A 23414-nucleotide genomic window follows, 5' to 3' on the forward strand; every position below is an offset into this window, starting at 1 on the left:
TAAGTGTAGGACACTGCAGGGCTACTTAGTCTACTATGGTAGAGGGAAACACTTCCTGGTCTAACTAGAAGAGCCTTGTTGTTAACAAGATATAGTTTGATGACAACAACTAGTTATAGTTTACATTATTTTAGGTTTTTTTATCATGTGTACTCAAGTGCAGGAGTACAGTGAAAAGTATGCAATGTCACCATTCCTGGTGCCATTTTAGGTACAAAGGTACCTCAATACAAAAATAGAAAAATAAAGAAATAAGTTAAAATGTTCATCACTACTGTACTAAAGAGAACTAAGTTGAAAAATAAAGAAATAAAGTTAGAAGTTAAACATTATTGTCCTCTCTGAGGGTGTGTACACTCTTCCCCCTCAAAATCTGCAATGTCTTATAATGATACACATTGTTACAGAACTTTGAAGAGACCTAGATGTCTGGTCTCACTCCTTCAAGATCCCAAGCTGTATACCCACAAGTCCACATGATAGCATAATAGTTGGAAGTGCTTACTGCACTCCTTAGCATGAACCCTTTTGAACCCATGCACAAGATTGTGCTCATGGAATGGATCCTGTAATAGTTATGTTGCTAGACTAGTAATCTGGGGAACATGAGAACTTACTTTCATATCCTAGTGAAAACATGAGTTTGAGTTTGTGTGCAAATATTCCATCAGGTATATTGTATAAGTTCTGAAGTGTTCATGTGCATGTCATTTTAGCTCCACCCATTGTACTGATGTCACTCACAGTCTATGGGGAGAGCCAAGGCATTCTATTTGAGATTTGACAGGGACCAGGTGTACCTCTGACAGGTCCAGAAGGTCCTAGTAATTGCACTGAACCAAATGAAGTTGTGCTTGTTGTTATCATACAAAAAGCTTTCTTCTTATCTAACAACCAAACCTCAGCTAAAGTTATTCTATGATAGTGTATCTTCTACCACTTCTTTTTCCTAAAACTATAATTTATTAAAAAAAAATTCAAAGATAAATTACAAAATACTTCAAATGAATACTGTAATACAGAATGTACAAAATTCAACTTCTCTTCAACAGCACATTCTAATCAATGCACTTATCATAGTCTTAATATTTACAAAATACATTCCGTGCAAGTATACAGAATAAGGGCAAAACGTTTTGATTTGGAAATAACAGAAAGTGCATACATATTAAAAAAAAATCCTCTAAACACCATTTCAACTCTGAGCTGCCTCCATACAATTTCAATACTCTTGATTGACAAGGTACATCCTTTGTAAGGCACACCGCTTGATTGTTCTTTCAGTGGACAATGGCTGGAAAGCCTTCGGTAATGACCTTTTCCCTGTGGCTGCCTGCAGTGGCTACATCAAGAATCCCCAAGCACATAATCCTGGAACTTGGTCAGTCTCCAACAATTGGATGAGGTCAAATTTGAGCACTCGAGGATCAGCATGATTTATGTAAACTAAGGATGTCCTTCATGGAGTTGATGGTAATAGAGTCATAGAGTCATACAACACAGAAACAGACCCTTCGGCCCAGGCTGACCAGATATCCTAAATTAATCTAGTCCCACTTACTAGCATTTGGCCCTTTAAAGCCTTCTTGTTCATGCTTGCATCCAGATGCCTTTCAAATATTATAATAATACAAACCTCCACCACCTCCTCTGGCAGCTCGCTCCATACACACACCACCCTCTGCATGAGAACATTACCCCTTAGGTCCCTTTTAAACCTTTCCCCTCTCACCTTAATCCTATGCCATCTTGTTTTGGACTTCTCTAACTGGAGAAAAAATCTTAGCTATTCATCTTATCAATCCCCTGATGATTTTATAAACCTCTATAAAGGTCACCCCTCACCCTTCATTGCTCTGGGATAAAAATCCAACGTGTTCAACCTTTCCCTATAGCTTTAATCCTCCAATCCAGAAAATATCCTTGTAAGTCTTTTCTGCACCATTTCAAGTTTAACAACATCTTTCCTATTGCAAAGTTAAAAATTACACAACACCAGGTTATAGTCCAATAGGTTCATTTGGAAGCACTATCTTTTGAAGCGCTGCTCCTGCATCAGGTAGCTATGAAAAAAGATCATAAGACATAGAATTTATAGCAAAAGATTACAATGTCATGCAACTGAAATGATATATTGAACAATATATTGTTTCAGTTGCATGACACTAAATATTTTGCTATAAATTCTGTGTTTTATGATCCTCTTCCATAGCTCCCTGATGAAGGAGCAATGCTCCAAGGCTAGTGCTTCCAAATACCTGGTGTTCTGTGATTTTTAACTTTGTCCACCCTAGTCCAACACCTACACCTCCACATCATGGCTTTCTTGTGGCAGGAGGACCAGAATTGAATTCAGTATTCTTAAAGTAGCGTCATCGATGTCTGGCGCAACCACAATATGATGTCCCAACTCCTATAATCATTGCACTGACCGATGAAGGCAAGTGTACCAAACATCTTCTTCACCATCCTGTCTGCCTGTGACACCACTTTCAAGGAACTGTGCTCCTGCAACCCTAGGTCTCTTTGTTCGGCAATAGTCCCCAGGACCCTACCATTAACTAAGGGTCCAGCCTTAGTTTGCCTTACCAAAATGCAACACCTCACTTTTATCTAAATTAAACTCCACCTGTCACTCCTCAGCCCATTGGCCTATCTGATGGAGGTTTTCCAGCCATAATTGGTGTTTGTCTCAGCTTGTATCCATGGGGAAAGTCCACAGAACACAGGGTCTTGTCTTACGGTACAGGTTAGCACAAATTTTGACAAAAACCAATACATCTCTCTTTAGACCTTCCTTTAAAAGGCACATTCCACAAGAAGGTGGACTCTTATCCACCACAATCACATCAAGGAAAGTGTGCAGAAGGGGAGAGACTGCAAGTATTTAGGAAGGATCTGATGGAAAAATCTTTTCTCCACAAAAAGCCAAGGTTCCTCTTGATGCTTGTTTGTAAGTTCTGGCTGTTATCATTCTGCCAAATGACTTTGACAGTCTGCTGAAGAAACCATCCAACAGTATTCCTCATCTCCTTTTCCTGCAGGGTCTCAAGGATGTTATGTGCTGACCACTGCGTGGTGGAGCTGTGGGCAAAAGTGTTTTTTCTGTATAAACCTATCTATGACACAGAAGTGATAATGGCAATGTGGCTAGACCCACCTTATAAAACACTGGAGACAGGTAGAATATCAAAATGTCTTGACATGTGGTGTTTGCATACTGAGGACCTACTCACAGCTTAACATGGCTGCACTCAAAGGGGCCATCAAGATGATAGTGATGTTGGTACTTCACTCACCTCTATGTTGAGGTTCATACATCATGTCCCTCCAAACACAATCCATTTTTGACCTCCAGACAAAGTAGAAGATAAATTGCCATTGCATTGGATTGAGGAGTGGGCCAGACCTGCATCATGTATGGGCGTTTTTTCAAAAACATAAATTTTATTAAAATTCAACTTGTTCTAATACAACATGTTCTACTCTAAATAACTGTAAAGCCTTAATATTTACAAAATACATTCTATGTAAAGCATACAACCTGAGGGAAAATAAACACTTCAAAATGGAATTACAGAAAGTGCAATAGATTTGTTTTTTCTGTCCAACATGTTCCATTAAGAGGTGCCACACTACATTTTCAACACTTTTTAAAACAGTCCTAATTGTTTGATCACCCCAAGACAAAGCAATAATTAAGAAGGATAGAAAATTGAAAATGCATTGTAGTTATCTCTAGATATAGAAACTTTACTTTGATACTATGAAACATGACACAGAATTGATCAAGACTGAATTTTGCATGTATATTTGAAGCAGACAGTTACACAAGTTAGACTTCTTCCATCAATTGAGACAATGTACTGGATATTTCCAGTACTAAACATTCTGTAGTCGTTTTAGTATTATACTCATCCTGAATATGTAGATCCCTATAGCATTTTGCTTTTAGTTGATAGCTAGTCATGTTAACCTCCATTATGTAATCTGTTGATCTATCGCTACATTAATGGAACAGAAGAAGTTGGATCCTCAGATTTACTGATCTGAAACCAACTCTCTTCATTCAACAGCAGAGTCTCATGTCTGTGATGCCATTGATTCTGTGGCGTGCAGTGAATTGAAAAAGGCTCTTGTACCTCCTACCAGCTGTACTGCTATATCATAAAAAGGGCCATGGGAGAACTATGGTCTTGGCATTAAGTTTTGACAGCTGTCTAACAGGAATTCAGGACCCTCCTGAAGCAGGCACCGGGTTTGCCGTGAAACATGCCTAACATCCTTAGCATGCCAATGAAACCATTTCTTACACAGTCAAGTTAACAAGATTTAGATCCCACTATCTATGTGTAAGTCTTTGATAGCTAGTGAACAAAAAAACATTATTTTATGGAATTTGTGGAATGCTTGGATCAAAATTACATTTTATCATATCTGCTTATTACCTGCCTTATATGTAACAAGTTTCCTTCAGAATATAGATTTCCAACATTCCAGTAGATTTCTGAATGGTAAAGGCAAAACAAAAATTGGAAATATTGAAGAAATGCAAATATTTAAGAAACAGGTGTAGCTTTGAAAGGTAGGAGTATAATTTTATTCTTCTGAGGTAGCATCCTCGATTATTTGAAGACTGCTGAACTTTGGCTTCTGCCAAAGTCTTACTGTAGCTTAAGGCGAGGAGGCAGATCCCAGCCTATTCCAGACAGGCACAAATCAAACCCCATACTGTTGCCATCATTCTGAACAACACATCAGGCATCCAGCCAACTGAGCAATCTGTTGCCCAAGCATTGCCTTTGACAGATAAATTACAATCTATCATATCATCTTTCTCTTCCATAAGTATTTGTCATCTGACTGGGTTTACTTGTATTTGACTCCATTTGACTTTCTAAGTGGTTTAGTTTGTAATAATCTGATCATGGAGTTTGGTTCTATTTAACTTCATTTAAATCTATTGGAGTCTGGTCCTCTTCAAGTTTGGTCATATTGAGTTCAGTTGGCTGATGCAGAGTGATGGCAACAGCATGGGTTCAATTCCTATACTGACTGAGGTCATTATGAAGGACATTCCTTCTCAACCTCTCCCCTTGCCTGAAGTGTAGTGCCTCTAAAGTTAAATCACCACCAATCATCTTTCTCTAATGAGAGAGCAGCCCTACCATCTGGTAAGACTATGGCAACTTTCTCCTTTGTCCCCCTTTCCTCAAAACAAAAACCCTGCATCAATGGTACAATTCTAGCTAACCATTTCACCAGTTTCTCCCAGTCCTTGACATCTTTCTTGGAAGTGGGGTGCATTGAATGGAGCACAATACTCCAGTTAGAGTCAGAAGCCGTGATTTATGAAATATTTACAAACTCCATCTTCTTTTGTATTCTTTGCTTCTGATTATAAAGCCAAATAAGCCAATAATCCTTTTTAGTTGTCAATTATCATCCTGTCATCTTCAAAGCAGTACCGTCACCAGGAACTACTACCATCTAGAAAGATGAGGGTGGCAGCTACACCTACAATTTCCCCTCACAAGTCACCAACCAGATTTTAAAAGTATATCACCATTACTTTGGTGTGACTGATAACAATGCTGGAACTCCCCCATACCCCTCCCCTAACAGAATTGTGGGTGTACTGACACCTAATTGAATGTAGTGACTCAAAGAGGCAGCTCCCTATGGCCTTCTCAAGGGCAACTATGGATTGGCAAAAAAAACTGACCAAATCCAGTGAGGGAATAAAAAGGACTTTTGTTTCTGTGCAGCTATAGGTCTCAGTTCATGTACCCTTTAAAATTGTACCAGTTAATTCATATTCCCTTCCTTATTTTCTCTATCAAAATGCGTCACATTACATGGTCAGTACAATAGATCAGATGTGTTCCATGCCTGGCCATTTCACCAGTTTATTTATCTGCTCCTGAAATCAGTCATCCTACTTGCTGTTTGAGTTTTATTTCATGTAAAAACTTTGTGAGTACACCCTGGATACCCAAGTCCAAATCATCCACATAATAGTACTGAAGCTAAGGGAAAGTATACAATCCTTTTGCAAAAATAGCACTTTTAAGTTTTGTGCATTACTGTGGGTTTGTATTATTGCCACTACATTCTCTCTCAAAAGAAAATTACCACAGGGATCAGACTATTTATTGAGCAAGAAACTATTCCTTCTAAAACAGTTGACTCAAAGTTGAGTGCACTTCTTTTGAAAGGATTAATCTACTCTATCTTCTCCCAACTCTTACCAAGACAAAAAGCATTTAGTCTGATCTAGGTCATTGCCAATAGCAGTTGCTTAGACAGTACCCAAGGTTAAAAGGAGTTCACCCCTTTCACTCCTTCCCAAACCAAAAAACAGGGGTTTCCTTTCATTTGTGGTCCCCTAAATGCAAACAGTACCAGGAATTTGTCTTGTGTGCAATTATGGGCATAGATCCATATTTGTTACTTTAATTCAGCCCTTCATTACACAACTGATCTGATCTGGCTATCGCTGACTATAGAATAAATTTGCTGGCTGAATTCTGTGGGGTCCTTCTGGCTTTTCAAAATTTAATCTGTGTATATAAAACAAATTATAAAATTCCATTTTATATGTTACATAGTCATCAAATTGAAATGGATTGGTTGAATTCTTGCTGCATTTTGTTATGTAACTTGGCACATTTTGTTTAGCAGAATGCATTTGCCACATCATTGTCAGTAATATGTAAATTAGATGTGAAAGACAGTTTTAACTTGCACTAACAATCAAAATGTGAATGGGGAGCAGGTTACATTCCAATTTAACATCAGATGGAGGGAGCTTGTGATTTTGATGTATCACAAAGCCAAAAACAGTGAGTTAATCAACAATTGTTTGGCACCTCTGTTTCCAATGAAGATCAAGCAATTCAATAAGTGAGCAAGCCCTGAGGGCTACAGCAAACAGTTTTCCACTGTTCTTCATTAACTGCCCTTGACAACATTGTTCATGAAGTTATTTTGTGGCTACTTGCCTTGTGGAAGCAGAGTTGATAAATGCTGGGCTTTGCTCCCTCAGAGTGAATTATCTGACTCCCACCTTAAATTTTACAGAAACACAAGATCATAGACGGAGGTGAAAACCACAGTTTCTGACCACAGCAATTGATTTCAAAACTACTGGTTTGGAAAGGCAATTTTAAAACTTGATATTAAATGTTTGGAGTGTACATGCAGGTGGTATGGATGAAAAGATAATGCTTTTCATGCTACTTTATAAAGGAAACCAATTATAACTATGCTAGCTACGCGTAGGTTTTCAAGATTGAAGTACAGTAACCTCCCTGCACCACATTTACAGAATAAAACATATTCAAGTTCAAAAGGTTACAATGCATGAAAATTGCTATGCCACAGTGTATAAATACCAAAGCTATGGGAAGGAATATTTATTGGCATAAAAAGGCATTTAAACATTGACAGGAAAAGCTGCTAGACAGTGATTGAAACATTTGTGTTGCTCAGGTTTTAATTCCTTTTGTGAAAAATGAAACAAATTTAATAATAAAACAGAATTCAATTCCCCTAGCTATCATCTGCATTAATTGAAGAATATCCCTGAACACCAGATCAGAGGTTTAAATTAGTCTTATCATTCCATTATAAAAAAAAGTAAGGAATTTTTTTTCCAATTTGCATGTTAGAGAGAGCAGAGTAATGGGAATTGGAAATGGATAAGTTACAGACAGAATGAAAGACCACTCAGAGCTGGGAATAATTTAATAAGTTGGAAGAACTTTTAGAGCATTCCAGCCCAATTACCAATGTTGTTGAAGGAATCTCAATCCTAGATGTAACCATCAATGTCAGGGGCCCACAAAATCTATAACTGGAATCTGATTTCCTTTGGTGCCTGAACTCTTAGATTTCAATTCCTGAGGTGCAGGCATTGCAACAGCCTTTTGCAAGTTTCGAACAAGAGACAAAATAAATATTAAAAACTGATAAAGCTACATTTTAAAATACACTTAAAATGCTATGGGTTAAAATTGAACAGCTGACAATGGATACAAAGATAGCAATGCTCTGTTAATCATTGGCTTTTAGCTTCCTGCTTCCTTAAATGATAGAGGCATACAGCCAAGTGCACTAAGGTGAACTCATGCATCAACAGTGGACTCAGGTTCAAGTGAGCCAACTACCAATTCAAGTTAACTTGCACTTCTGAAAGCGAGCCTATATCTCTTAAAGGCAAGGTCCATTTTTGCTGCAGCTGGTCCTGCAAGTCATTAAATGATGTGTCTGAGCTAAATGAAGAAGAAACATTCAATACTGTGACAGAAAAAAAAGGAACTCCCAGATTTTCTGATATTGCACCTGAGGCTTTCATTCAGAAGGTGGACAGCAGGTGAGATGTCCTGTATCCACCTGGGACCAGGAAGTCCTCCAGACAGTTGTTCAGAGGTAAATGAGAGATAGCTGTAGGGATTGTAATGAGGTCAGTCAGGTGGACCTCATTGAATAAGAGTTCCCTGACTGGGACTGATAATCTAGTCCAAACAGTCAGTGCTGGCTGACAGATATAAACAGGAGTAAGCATGCAGTGTCTACCAACACCCTTGAGCTGTTCAGGGAAAGATGGGCACCGCAGGGGATGGAGTGCTTTATTTACCCCTCCCCCACCCTAACTCCATTTTGATTTAATTCCTGCCCTCCTCTTCACTTTTTTGATCATGCAGCATTGCACTTTGAGAAGGGCACTGTTAGTCACTGGCCACTCGGGTGTTTCCTTTCTTCCTGGTGGTGAAATATAAATAAAGATTTACAAACTTGTTGTTTTTCACTGTGTCCGACACCTGCACGCACACAATATGGGTCCTGGGGCAAAGTAAGCACTACTGCTGACAGGCGGTAGTGTAGGGGAAAAGTGGGATGAAATAAACAGGAGGGAATAGAAAAAAAAGAGAAAAAAGAAAAAAAGGTGTAAGCACACAGTGTCTACCAACACTCTTGAGCTGTTCAAGGAGAGGTGGGCACCGCAGGGTGTGGAGTGTTTTATTTCCCCCTCCAACTCTATTTTGATTTAATCCCTGCCCTCCGCATTTTTGATGAGAAGGGCACTGCTTCTCACGGGCCACTCTGGTGTTTCCTTTCTTCCTGGTGGAGGAAAATGAATAAACATTTATAAACAGGAGTATCCGACAACCAGACATTCTGAGAGCTAGCTCTGATGGAGCTGGATCAGTGTCAAGGATTTTCCTTGTTTAATTACAGACTGACTTGTGGCTGGATCCAAGCCCAAGTGGAGTTATTTCAGTGGTGATGAGAGCAAAGCACTCACCTGAAGAATTTCATTTGCAACAGTCGTCTTTGAATTGGGGTAAGCTTTTCTGACATCATGCTGTCATTACGGAAGGTTAACTTGTTTGATCCTGCTGAAGACTAGGCCGGTATTTGGAAAGAATGTGCTGTTTTCTTCTGGGCAGTAAAAAGCAACAAGTAATTCTCTTGACAGCTTGTGGACCTGCAGCTTTTTCTGTTATTAGGAGCCAAACTTTCTCTGAGGAACCAGACACTAAAATCTTTTCAAGCGTTGCTAGATTTAATTAAGGAATATTTTGACCCCAAGCCTCCTCTAATTCTGAGTCACTATTGTCTTTACTTGGCAATTTGAGGAGCAGGGCAATCTGTATTGGGATTTTTGACTAGTTTAAGACAACTAGCAGAGGCATGTGACTTTGGTTTCACCATTAATGAGATGCTGAAAGATCATTTCCATATGTGGAATTAATGATGTAACCATGCAAAAGTACCTACTAGCTGAATCCCAACTGGACTTCAAACAGGTACTAGAACTGGCTTCTTTACCGGATACTTCAGCACGTGGAGCGTATGATTTGCAGCATATTCTGATGGAAGTGGATACCCTTGCCAGTCCAACTGAGCTTGGGGAACACCACTTGTGTGAAGGAAAGTCTCATTCAGGACATATCTTGAGCAGAGGGACTCTTGATCAGCCCACAGCAAAACCCCAAAACAAAACCACGTCTCGGCCAAATGGTTAAAATTTTCTTCAGGATCCAGGCTGGCATGCCATTACAGTTGCAGCAAGCATGTGGACTTGAGAGAGCAAGAGTGCACAATTCTAATGCCCAATTAGTGCCATTTGCCTCTGGGAAAAAGTAGAGGCAGATGACTGGAAAGCACCTCCTTCACAAAAACAAAGGAGACACATGTACTTTTGGCTTAGTTGGAGATCAAGGAAGTACTCCAAGAAGACCCTGTGTGGATAGGCCATTTGTTAAGAGTTCTTTGCTCCTTCATCTCACCCCCCTCACCCCCAAAACACACACAGTGACAGAGCTCATCTTTTTCCTTGCTACTTTTTGCTCGATACTGTAGACCAAGGGGAATTGTCACTACTAAAATCATAGTTGAACGTACTGAATAGACCAGAACACTTTCAGTCACAACTCAACCCTCTCATGCAGAATTCATCAACTGTAAGCAACTCTTCAAATTATCCAATTCTTCCACAATAAGAAACAGAGCCAGTAGAAAGTAAAAAGCAATAAGCAAGCATTGATGCTTTCTTTAAAAAGCAACTGCTGATTCTATGGTTTGAAGGCACTAATCAACCCCAAAATGTATGAATGATTGAAGTTGTATTTGCACAGTAGATATGAACTAAATTTACCACAGGAAGTTAGAGCTGGTCAGACATGATGCAAGGATGGTGCAAGAAGCAGAATGCTTCTGAGACAGGACATCTACTTGCAAAACGGTTCAGAGAACATTTCGGGTACACACTCACAAAGCAACCCCACTGCAACTTCAACTTCAACTTCCCCCTCCCACTCCACCAAGGACATGCAGGTGCTGGGCCTCTTCCACTGCTAATCCCTAACCACTCATTCGCCTCCGCCCCCCCCCGCAGACAAAGAACACCTCAGCTTCTGGCTTGGGACCCTCCAACCACATGGGATCAATGTGTATTTCACTAGTTTCCTCATTTCCCCTCCTCCCCATCTTATCCCAAATCCAACCTTCCAACTTGGCACCACCCTCATGACCTATCCTACCTATCCATCTTCCTTCCCACCTATTTCCTTCCTCCACTTACCTATCGCACTCTCAGCTATCTTCCCCCCGGGCCCAAGCCCCTCCCATTTATCACTCCATCCTCTCGGCCCACAGCGTCATTTCTGAAGAAGATTTTATGCCTGTTCCTCGGATGCTGCCTGATCTCCAGCATCTGCAGTCCTCACTTTCTCCATGGTGCAAGGATCTTGCCTGGGAGCCATTAAAAGCTTATGCACATTTAATTACCTCAGATTAGTTATTAAAGATACTTTTAACACTGTGTTAATTGTTAATTGTTGCCAATGAAACTCTTTGGTAACAAGAAATTAACTGTTATACCCAAGAAGTTTCTCCTTTTAGATTATGAATTGTTTGAGGAGACTTTTGACATTTATTCGTTTTGAAAATAATGGTTTTCCTTTCTGCTTCTTTGTCTCCCTCCTAATTCAATTTTTCTTCCTCTGTTTATTTCTTTTTCGGTAGTGCATTGCATTTGATTCAGTTTACACTTCCATCTCATCCTTAGTGCTGTTAATGCCACCAAGTTTCAATCTGATTAATTGAAGAGATATACCTTTGCTTGCCCTGTTCACTCAAGTTTCTGGTACTAGATTCCCCTCACTGCAATGCCATCAACTCACGTTTCTCACAACCTACGGTGCAAAACTTTGTTGAAATTAACTGGGCAAGGGCCAGTCTAGCTAATGGCAGATTCAGATCAAAGTTTGTGAGAAGATTTGTAGCTCGGGTGCTCGTTGTTGTGGTTCTGTTCACTGAGCTGGGAATTTGTGTTGCAGACGTTTTGTCCCCTGTCTAGGTGACATCCTCAGTGCTTGGGAGCCTCCTGTGAAGCCCTTCTGCGATCTTTCCTCTGGCATTTGTAGTGGTTCACCTCTATCAACAAAACCCTAGCCAGAGAAACAATAGCCAACCTGCTGGACATACAGAACAGACAACAGGACGTTGAACCTATCAACAAAGACGGCATACTCAAACTCCTGGACCTGTGCCTCACAACACACTTCACATTCAACAACCAAATATATGAACAAATCAACGGCACACCCATGGGCTCACCCATCTCTGGACTCATAGCAGAAGCGGTAATGCAAAGTTTAGAACAAACAGTCTTACCGCAAATTCAACCCAAACTCTGGGTCAGATCTGTGGATAACACCTTTGTAATAATTAAAAACACAGAAATAGAGAACACACACCGGATCATCAACGCCACACTCACAGGAATCCGATTCACTAGAGAGGAAGAAAAGGACAACCAACTCCCATTCCTAGATGTGGTGGTACAGAGAACACCTAACGGCGAATTCACCACAAAGGTATACAGGAAAGCCACACACACAGACCAAGTCCTGAACTACGAAAGCAACCACCCCAACACACACAAAAGAAGTTGCATCAAGGCACTATTCAAAAGGGCCACAACACACTGCAGTATACCAGAACTGCAAATAGAGGAAGAAGAACACCTCTATAATGTATTCGCCAAAACGGATACCCGCGGAATTTCATCAACAGATGCCTAAGGGAAAGACAACGGAAAGAAGACATGCTGCAACCCAAAGGACTAGCCACACTACCATACATTAAGAGCATTTCCGAACTGACAGCCAGACTACTGACCGACTCCCACAGCTACCTGGATTACACCTCTTCCCACCCTATCTCTTGCAAAAATGCCATCCCGTATTCCCAATTCCTCCGCCTCCGCCGTATCTGCTCCCAGGAGGACCGGTTCCACCATAGAACACACCAGATGGCCTCCTTCTTTAGAGACCGCAATTTACCTTCCCACGTGGTTAAAGATGCCCTCCAACGCATCTCGTCCACATCCCGCACCTCCGCCCTTAGACTCCACCCCTCCAACCGTAACAAGGACAGAACGCCCCTGGTGCTCACCTTCCACCCTAAAAACCTCCGCATAAACCAAATCATCCACCGACATTTCCGCCACCTCCAAAAAGACCCCACCACCAGGGATATATTTCCCTCCCCACCCCTTTCCGCCTTCCGCAAAGACCGTTCCCTCCGTGACTACCTGGTCAGGTCCACGCCCCCCTACGACCCACCCTCCCATCCTGGCACTTTCCCCTGCCACCACAGGAACTGTAAAACCTGCGGCCACACCTCCTCCCTTACCTCCATCCAAGTCCCTAAAGGAGCCTTCCACATCCATCAAAGTTTTACCTGCACATCCACTAATATCATTTATTGTATCCATTGCTTCCGATGCAGTCTCCTCTACATTGGGGAGACTGGGCGCCTCCTAGCAGAGCGCTTTAGGGAACATCTCTGGGACACCTGCACCAATCAACCACACCACCCTGTGGCCCAACATTTCAACTTCCCCTCCCACTCTGCCGAGGACATGGAGGTCCTGGGCCTCCTTCACCGCCGCTCCCTCACCACCAGACGCCTCATCTTCCGCCTCGGAACACTTCAACCCCAGGGCATCAATGTGGACTTCAACAGCTTCCTCATTTCCCCTTCCCCCACCTCATCGTAGTTTCAAACTTCCAGCTCCGCACTGTCCCCTTGACTTGTCCGACCTGCCTAGCTCCTTTTCCACCTATCCACTCCACCCTCTCCTCCCTGATCTATCACCTTCATCTCCTCCCCCACTCACCTATTGTACGCTATGCTACTTTCTCCCCACCCCCACCCTCCTCTAGCTTATCTCTCCACGCTTCAGGTTCTCTGCCTTTATTCCTGATGAAGGGCTTTTGCCCGAAACATCAATTTTGCTGCTCGTCGGATGCTGCCTGAATTGCTGTGCTCTTCCAGCACCACTGATCCAGAATCTGGTTTCCAGCATCGGCAGTCATTGTTTTTACCCAGCCAGACTACTGAGACCACTAGGACTCATAACAGCACACAAACTAACAGCCACTCTCAGACAGCAACTCACCAGAACAAAGGACCCGATACCCAGCATGAACAAAACCAATGTAGTGTATAAAATCCCATGAAAGGACTGCACTAAACACTACATAGGACAAACAGGAAGACAGCTAACGATCCACATCCATGAACACCAACCAACCACGAAACGACACGACCAGCTATTCTTAGTAACCACACACTCAGATGACAAGCAACATGAATTCGACTGGGACAACACTACTATTATAGGACAAGCCAAACAGAGAACAGCCAGGGAATTCCTAGAGGCATGGCACTCATCCACAGATTCAATCAATAAGCACATCGACCTGGACCCAATATACCTACCACTGCAACTGACAGTTGGAACTGACAACCGGAAGCGGCAGATTCAAACCACTACAAATGCCGGAGGAAAGATCACAGAAGTGCTTCACAGGAGGCTCCCAAGCACTGAGGATTCAGATCATTGCCTTGCTACAGCAAATTATGAGCCTATTTGTTTTCACATGTCACAGTCTGGCACCTTGTCCGAGAGGTCATTATTCTTGAATGAGTTCCAGCAGATAAGATAATTACCCATAGGCAACACCACAGCTGAGCTCAAACTGTCCTCAACCAATGTCCACATACAAGCACTTCTAACAGTGGTTGCTGGATAGCTGTCAGAAGCAGTTAGTCTCAATGATTTCCCTTCCCCCTAATGCATGGCTTCTGAAGCCAATTATATACCCATAAGTTATTCTTGGATTGTGTGTCAGAAACAGGTCAGATCCTGCTACGCAGTAGACCAATATTACCTGGGACAAGTCTCCTATACAGCAGTCAGTCTATTCAAATTAACCAAGTTAATTTTAGCTTGGCACCATTCAAAAGGAAAGTTATATTTATGTTTTGAAATGTAGATACTGCAATATTCCTTGGCAAGGAAGTTTTATTTCATCAAATAAAGTCGTTATTTAAGAGTACATTAGGCTAAAGTGGGCAGATCAATATATCTCCAATCATATCCTTTGGTTGTTTAACGCAATTTGTCCAGTATCTTTATTTTTATATTTAATTCATTTTGTTTTTTTTCTCTCCCTTCCAGTCTGAAAATTTGTTGGTCTTCAACACAAAACCCAAGTCAGATAAAAAAAGAAAGGCTTGCATTATAAGAGCACCTTCAAGAACTGTGGGATTTCCCAGTCAGTGAAGTATTTTTGAAGTGCAGTCTTTGTTGTACTGTAGGAAACAAAGCTGTCAAATAGTGCACATCAAAGATCCCCAGACAAAACAATGTAATAATGTCTAATTAATTTATTTGTGTGATGTTGATTGAGCGTTAAATATTGGTCAGGAGATCAGGAATAGTTTCCTTGCTCTTCATCAAAATAATGTCACAGGTTCTTTTACATTGACTTAAAAGAATGACGAACTTGATTTGTTCTCTCATTCACAAGATGGAACACTTTTGACAGTTCAGCACACCCTAACCACTTCACTGGCATGTTGGCTGATAGTCTGTGGTCAAGTTCCTGGAAAGTGATTTAATCCACAGACTTCAGGCTCAGAGGCAAGAGTCTGGCCACTGAATTGATGGCTAACAAGTGTAATAGGTGATTTATTACTTAACTGCTTTCTCATACATCCATTACTTCTAAAATTATGGAATTTTCCATTTGCTCAAACAATATCCATCAGCTTGAAAGTTCAAGCCAAATTCACATTTGTTGGTGCAATGTTTGGAAGGACTGTTTAGCTGAGATTTTCATTTCCTGCAGGATGTTTGTGTTTGTGTCCGTCTCCAAAGATTTGGAGAAAGTCTGTTACTGATAAACAGCACTTAAAGCTATTTTCATGACTTTCTGCATTTCTTTGTAAATGAGTTTCTGTCTTGCAATTGATGGGTCATCCCTTGATTTTTTAGCAATTAATTCAAGATTCTGACCTCCCTTTCTAACTCAGTTCCTACTTCATATCTACCACCTCCTTCATTTATCATTTAATTGCATCCACTCTTTTGATGATGATTTCAGCCTACATTAATCAACATTCTTTGGATTGTGTATCTACAATTCACACAATCAACATCATTTTGAAGCGCAATCACTTTTTGTGCATAGCTTGACTTGCTTTTCAGAAGTTAAATTTCATTTAATTCAATGTTTACCCCATGTCATTAAATTTTACTTCCTTCAGGTAACTATAACCTATATCTCCGTTTATGAGATCCAATGAAACATATCTAAAAAGTCAACACGTTTTCATTATTGTTTTTACTCCTTTGGAGCTTTTATTTGACAGTTTTTATTTGTTGTGTTAAAGTCTATTTTAGTCATTCTCTGCACAGATATGCTAGCAAGCCATCAACTGCCATTCTTTGACAGGTCTGGAGACTATCTTAAAGTGTTAGGTAACAGAGAGGGCAATGAGGAACAATGCATTACAGAGGAGAGACAGGGGATGTTTCATTAGTCTACGTTCACTTGTCATTTTAACCAATCTCTCACCAGAGAAAAGATTCCAGCTATCTCCAATATATCACACTTGTCACACAGCTGACTTTCAAGGTTCAACTCACTTGTAGTGATATTGGAACAGTTTTGCTTCTCATTAGTGTTGCTGTATCAGAAAATTGAAAAAATCAGAATTATGTATTTCTACAAAATTGTCATTTTTGCTTCAGACATTTTCCAATTCATCATTTACTGTATGAGAATAAATTTTAGACACATGACCTTACAATGATCAGTCAAGGTCATTTACTGCCCACTGACCTGAATTTGGCCTCTCTTAAGTTCGAAAGAGATTCAACAGCCCAAGCCAAAATTAATACTATGTTAAAAGTCCAACGAATGTAACAGTGAAAATTGAAATTAAATGTAAGTAAATATACTGAGCTATACATTGACTCATGTTTTAGAATCCATACAATCCCTACATTGTGGAAACAGGCCATTGACCCCAACAAGAACACATGGACTCTCTGATGAGTAACCCACCCAGACCCATTCCCCTACCTATTAGTCTACATATATCCCTGACTAATGCACCTAACCTTCACATCCCCGAACACTATGGGCAATTTAGCTTGGCCAATCCACCTAATCTGCACATCTCTGGATTGTGGGAGGAAACTAGAGCAAAAACACACAGATACAGGGAGAATGTGCAAACTCCACACAGACAGTCGCCTAAGGCTGGAATTGAACCTGAGTCCCTGGCATTGTGAGGCAGCAGTGCTAACCACTGAACTACTGTGCCAACCATTTGTTTCATGTACATTAGTTGCTACTGTTTTTAGGTATACTGTTATATTTTAGATTTATGCAGTAATAAATTACAAGCATTGAAACTTATCTCAGATTTAAGACCTACTGATTAATAATCATGGTTTTCTTGTAAATTTACAGCAGTTGATCGACACGATTAGTGTGAAACTGCAGAGGTATCATGTGCCAACTACAGTGAAGAGGAGTTTTTTTGGTTTGTGAATTCAGATATTTGGAGTTCATTTTCTCATGCCATATCCACCACTCTGAACCTTGTCCAACAGAGAAAGAAAAGGATTGAATGCATACACAGAACGTGGGAGAGAAAATAACATCCTGAAAGGGGTTAATATTGACCAGAAATCTAACTGGATCAGCATAAGTACTAAAGAGCTGTGAATTCTGTGGTTACTAACCCATCTCCTGTTTCATGAAAACCTGTCCAAGACACAGATCATGAGGATGAATATAGCACCAAAATCAATGAAGTAGCTCGATATTATCAAGGGCAACGTAGCCTGTCGATTGGTACCATATCTGCATTGAATATGCACTGAGATGCCCCAAACAGGCAATTTCTTCCTTCCAGTATCTTGAATTATTGGACATTGATCATTCCTCAGAGTTACCTCTTCGTCTATTATCAATCTTGGACCTGAGTTTCATCATACACAGTTTAGTCAATTAGCTCAAATGGGGTGTGGTGTTCAGGTTATCACATTGCCTGTTTATCTTTACATACTTAGCTGGCTCTTGCAGTCTGACCACTTTTCAGTGCTGAGAGCCATGGAAAACCTTTATAGCAACACAGTAGAGCCATGCGTTCCTATATCTTTGACAGTATGAACCAGATTTCTCATGGTAACATAACTTAATAGATTTTGTTCAACTCCAGATTATAGTTCAACAGGTTTATTTTGTAGGACTAGCTTTCGAAGCGGAACTTCTTCATCAGGTGGTTGTGGAGCAGAATCATAAGACACAGACTTTTTAGCTACATGATCGCAGGGTCATGGAATGTAACATTAAATACATTTAGCTTCCGTAAGCAAATTTAGTCTCCAAATCATTAATGGATTTCAGTTTTTATTTAGATTCTGGGCTGACTTTAAGGAGCCTGGTGAAATTTTCTTTTGGCTGTCCTTGGGCCAATTGCTCCTGACCAGCTGCTCTTTAACTTTTACTTCCATTTAAAAAAAGATTGAGTGAAGCCATACCTTCTCACTTGATAGTAAGAATTCTTGATGGTGTTATTCAGTAGGGTTTCTGTTATTTGAGAGAGTTGCTTGTAGCATTATCTGTAATCTCAATTGATATGTCTCCTGGACTGCATAGTTGTACTGTCGTTGGTTGTATACAGACTTTTCTTAACCATGGTTCACAACTTAATATAAGCGTTCTTGCTCCAGTACCTAGCTTCAAATTTTTGAGATGACCATTGACATGTGTCACCTTGTCAAAATTGAAGATAAAGCTTCTTTTTTCCCCAGAAATATTTCAGATTTTTCTTTTGTTGTGGACTGGGCTAATGTCGCTGACTTCGTCGTGTGCTTAGCTCTTTGATTTCTTGCTTTTCTGAAATTGTGTCCTATTTCTATACATTTTCTGAAAATGACTTATCATGAAATAGATGAAGCTTCACATTTAGCAGATAGATACTGTCTGTGTATGTGAGGTTTCATTGCTCCACCCCACTGACAAGGACTTACAGAATCTGGTGTGAGTCCTAATTGCTGTATTAGTTTCTCATACCGCCATTTTCTGGTTTTGTACATTAAATGTTAAATAGATTCTCCTCTTAGAAAGGATCAGAGTTTCTTCTAGATTTATGCTTTACTCATAACATGAATGGTTTTCCCTTTATCAGGCCTTTCTTTGATTGCAATAAATCTTACAAAGACTCAGCAGAAATTCCTGTAACAAACCTGTATGGTATAAATTATGACTTGAACTCACCAGAATTGTATTTGTTCACTAATCTGTCAAAATCATAAATTAAATCATTTGTGAATTTCCGCGGATATTAAACTTTCATGTAAGCCTTACTTTTTCAAGAATGGGAGGTTGAAGTCATTATCAAAGCTTCAAAAGTATCTATGACTTCACATAGCCTATGGAAAACTATAATGTCATCAGCTAAACCCTTGCTCATGTATTGAAGTGTATTTACATGTTCAACTTCTGATTTACTGTCTAATTTCAAGTTGGCTTTGTGTCCCAAAATTTGTTTTCCCAAGATGTTTAATTTTATGTTCCATTTGGCCCATCTCGGGGATCAAATCTTTCTGGGAATATTATTTCTATTGTCAATTATTGAGCCTATTATTGCTTATGTCCCATCTCCAAAGCACACTTCCTTGAATATAATGTCTTTCCTGAAGATGCAGTATCGAAGAAGCACCCTTTTTGAAGCACCCAGAAGCTAACTAATATCAGAGACTGATTCCAGCAATAATACATGCAAACAAATGGTGTCTCAGTGTGCATTACGGTTTGTACTTCTGTAACTCAAGTTTTAATATTAATCTTGTTCTTTGTGCACCTTCCTTGCAATCGTAGCTTGCTCTGTTCCATCACCCCTATGCAGTTTGGATGGTGTGATCTACCTATACTGTACGCAAAACAAAACTTTTCACTCTACCTAGTACATGTGACAATAATAAATCAAATCAAATCAATTGGAGGAAAGTCTGAGATCTTCTCAGCTTCAATTACAGACTGCAGTCAGGAAGGAAAAACATGACTGATTTTCATTTTACTTGGAGAGACTTTTGAATCAATTGTAGCTGCATAACTGATACCACGTTTAAGACTTGCTAACTCAGCACAAGATGCAAATTGAACACTGGATTTCCTTACTAGTGTTTCCCAATTATACACTTTCTTTGTGTGCAGAATCATCGAATGAACATTTCCCTCCTGAAATAATCAAGGATATTCAGAGAGTCAGTTTATATACCATCTTCCATTATATGTTCGTTATCCAACTGTTAGTGAAAATGACATCTTCTTGAGTGCTCGGACTGAAACCAGGCCCTTGCTGATTATTTATCAAACCCCAGCAAAGTGCCTGGATGATTTTTACTGTGGGTAGGGCAAAAAAACAATCGCTTTTTCCCATTTTTAATATTATATATTTGTGTTTACAATTACATTTGTAACTACTCCACCTCCCCATTCCCCATGTCCCTGGCCTTATAAATTCAAATGATTGAACCCTGTGCTGTTGGCACTAATCTCATTCCATGCTAGCCATCTGGGCCCCCCTACTGAGTTAACTGGCCTCCTATTGAAAACTACTAATGTGCAAATGAAACTCCCAGCAAACTACCTAGTCTGAAACACATTGCAATGATTATCATAATGCCACTAACTCATATGGTATTGTTACTTTCCTAGAACGGGTAAATATTGTAGGGCCTTGTACAAACCATGTTATTATATGCTAAAGCCAACTAATGAGGCAGAACTACCCAAACCTTTTCTGGGACACACAGTACCAGCTTGAGATAATCCTACCAACCTCCCATAGGGTCTCATTAAATTGTGGTGTACAAAATTATAGTTTCGTGATGAGGCAACTGAGAATATCACTGTCAAATTACTCCATTTCCTGTTATTTCCTCTTTGAATTTGTTTTACAGGTGTTTGAATCAGTTAAAGTGTGTTTTTATTGCAGAGGATTGTAGCAATTTAAGTGGTATTTTTGAGCGTGAATTCCATGATAATGTGCACATTTGTACAGGAAATGAAAACTAGTGGTCTCAAATGTCATTTAAAAAATGAGAGGGTTTTCAACTTCAGGCAACCCTTCTGCTTCAGGGAGAATATCAAAAAAAATGAATGAAGGATGGTTTGTAAGCTTGATGCAAGCACACAGGAACTTCCTTTTAATAATTTCATTAAATTAATGACTAAAAGGAACAATCGCTAATGCAGGGGTGTGGCTGGGGTGGGGAGAGGTATTTGAGAGAGCTTGCAAGAGACAGAAACAGGACATGTGGGGGACTGAACACAGGATAGAAAGTTTCAATATCCTGATGGTCAGTTGAGAAGCAGAGATGAAGTCATTGATCCATTAGTCATGTTTCGAGCTTCATGCTGACCTGGGATTGGAAAAACTAGTAACACATTTGCAGAATCATTATTAACATAAAACTTTTTGTAATAAAGTTCTACCTTCAAGGTACATTCTGTGGCTATTGAGAATCTTAGCACATCATGCTGATGTTTATCAGGGTGGTGTGTGCTGATCCGCTTTGTGCAGTTGTGTCTGAGTTTAGCAGTTTTCTTTGTTAAACTACAAGTGAGGGGCTGGAGAAAAGACTTTTACGGTTTGGGTGGCTTTGAGGCTGGCAATTGTTGTTGGAGGGGCATGATGTGGAATTAGGTCAGGACATGGATATGAAAGTGGAAGAGGGACAGCAAAGGGTGAAGTTGAGTACATAGTCGAGTGGTGGGCATCCTGGCAGTAGTGGGAAAAGTTAGTGCAAGGTTTTAAAAAAAAGGGTTGACCTTAAAGGCAATCCAAAGTCAGGTGTTAGTTTTGCCAACACATTAGCTGGCAGAGTCCTTATGGGCCTTTGTGTTCACCCATTTCAATCATCGTCATTGTTAGCACCAGGTAAGGAGGGGTGAATCAGCTCCTCTCTTTGTAACCCCCTTAGTTGATTTCAACAAAGGTTTTAAACTATTTTTAGCTTGCAGCTATATCTCGCTTCAGTTAAACATTTGGTTAACTCAGTCCAACTAAAGGAGTCAATTACAAGGTTTTTTTTTAGTGTAAAGAGAAGAATTTTATGACATACTAAACCTGATTAGAAATAATAAATTGTGACATCAAACACAAGTACGATGTTTAAAAAGGGGAGTGGATGCAGTACAATAGAAGTTAAAGAATATGCAGTATAAAACGTTTTCAGAGTTTTTAAAGTATTAAAGATGAACCAATGATCACAGCTGCTTCATTGGTGTCTTGTGTCCTCAGCATTGGTGTGACCTGGATAATCCTTGAGTATTTGATGAGTGGATATTTCTTCAGTTTGTTTCAGTACTGATGCTGGCTTTTGAGATGATAAGAAGAAACAAGAAGAGACTAAAGTCTTCCAGTCCTTTCTATTACAAATCCATTTCCTTTCTGTTTCAATCTCTGCCAAGTAGCAATTGAATTATGATTCATTTGTATATTCCAGAGTCTGCCTTCATCGAATATCCAAGGTTGCAGACAACTTTTCATGTCTAATGTATGCAAATTCTTTGATCCCTAACTCAGTTGATTGCTTTCAATGGCTTTAGATAAAATATTAATTTCAATAACTACATTGGTTTCCAAAACTTGCCTCAAACTGTGGGCAGATGATCACTGGAGATATTTGCAATCATTATTTCTACCTTTTTAAAACCATTTTAGTCCTCTCTCAGGTCTTAAAAGCAGATGATGGAAGCTAAAAATTGGCTATCATATTTTGCTGATACAGTTGAGAGTGCAATATTGGAAAGTGTGGCGCTGGAAAAGCACAGCAGGTCAGGTAGCATCCGAAGAGCAGGAGAATCAATGTTTCAGGCATAAGCCCTTCATCAGAAGTGGGGGGGGGGGGGGGGGTGGGGGGGGGGAGGGGATGACAGGGAGCTGAGACATAAATAGGAGGATGGGGGTTGGGGTAAGGTAGCTAGGAAGGCAATAGGTAGATGCAGGTGGGGGGGGGGGGTAATTGTGAAGGGTCGGTGGGGAGAGTGGACCAGATAAGTGGGAAGGAAGATGGACATGTAGGACAGTTCAAGAGGGAGGTGTTGAGTTGGAGGGTTCAATCTGGGATGAGGTAGGGGAGGGGAGATAAGGAAACAGGTGAATTTGAAGTTGATGCCATGTGATTGTCGGGTCCCAAGGCAGAAGATAAGGTGTTCTTTCTCCAGTAATCGACCTGGATTTGGCAGGGGATGAAGCCCAGGACTTCCATCCTTTACAATGCATAGAAGGAAAGACATGTTGAGCCAGCAAGTTCAGCCATATCCCATGGAATGGCAACTATAATATTGTCACTAACATGAACGTTCTTCCAAAATAAAGGGAATAGAACAATCAATGTGTGCCAACCTCAGGATGAGGTTTAGCTCTTTGACTAAGCTGGATTCAACAAAAACAAGGTGATAATGATGCCTATATAAATAAAGTGACACCAATTTAATGCAACATCTTTACAAGTAAAA

The sequence above is a fragment of the Chiloscyllium plagiosum genome, unplaced genomic scaffold (assembly GCF_037043375.1).
Source record: "Chiloscyllium plagiosum isolate Xiang-an unplaced genomic scaffold, Cpla_swu_hap1 HiC_scaffold_13, whole genome shotgun sequence".
Taxonomy (NCBI): Eukaryota; Metazoa; Chordata; class Chondrichthyes; order Orectolobiformes; family Hemiscylliidae; genus Chiloscyllium; species Chiloscyllium plagiosum.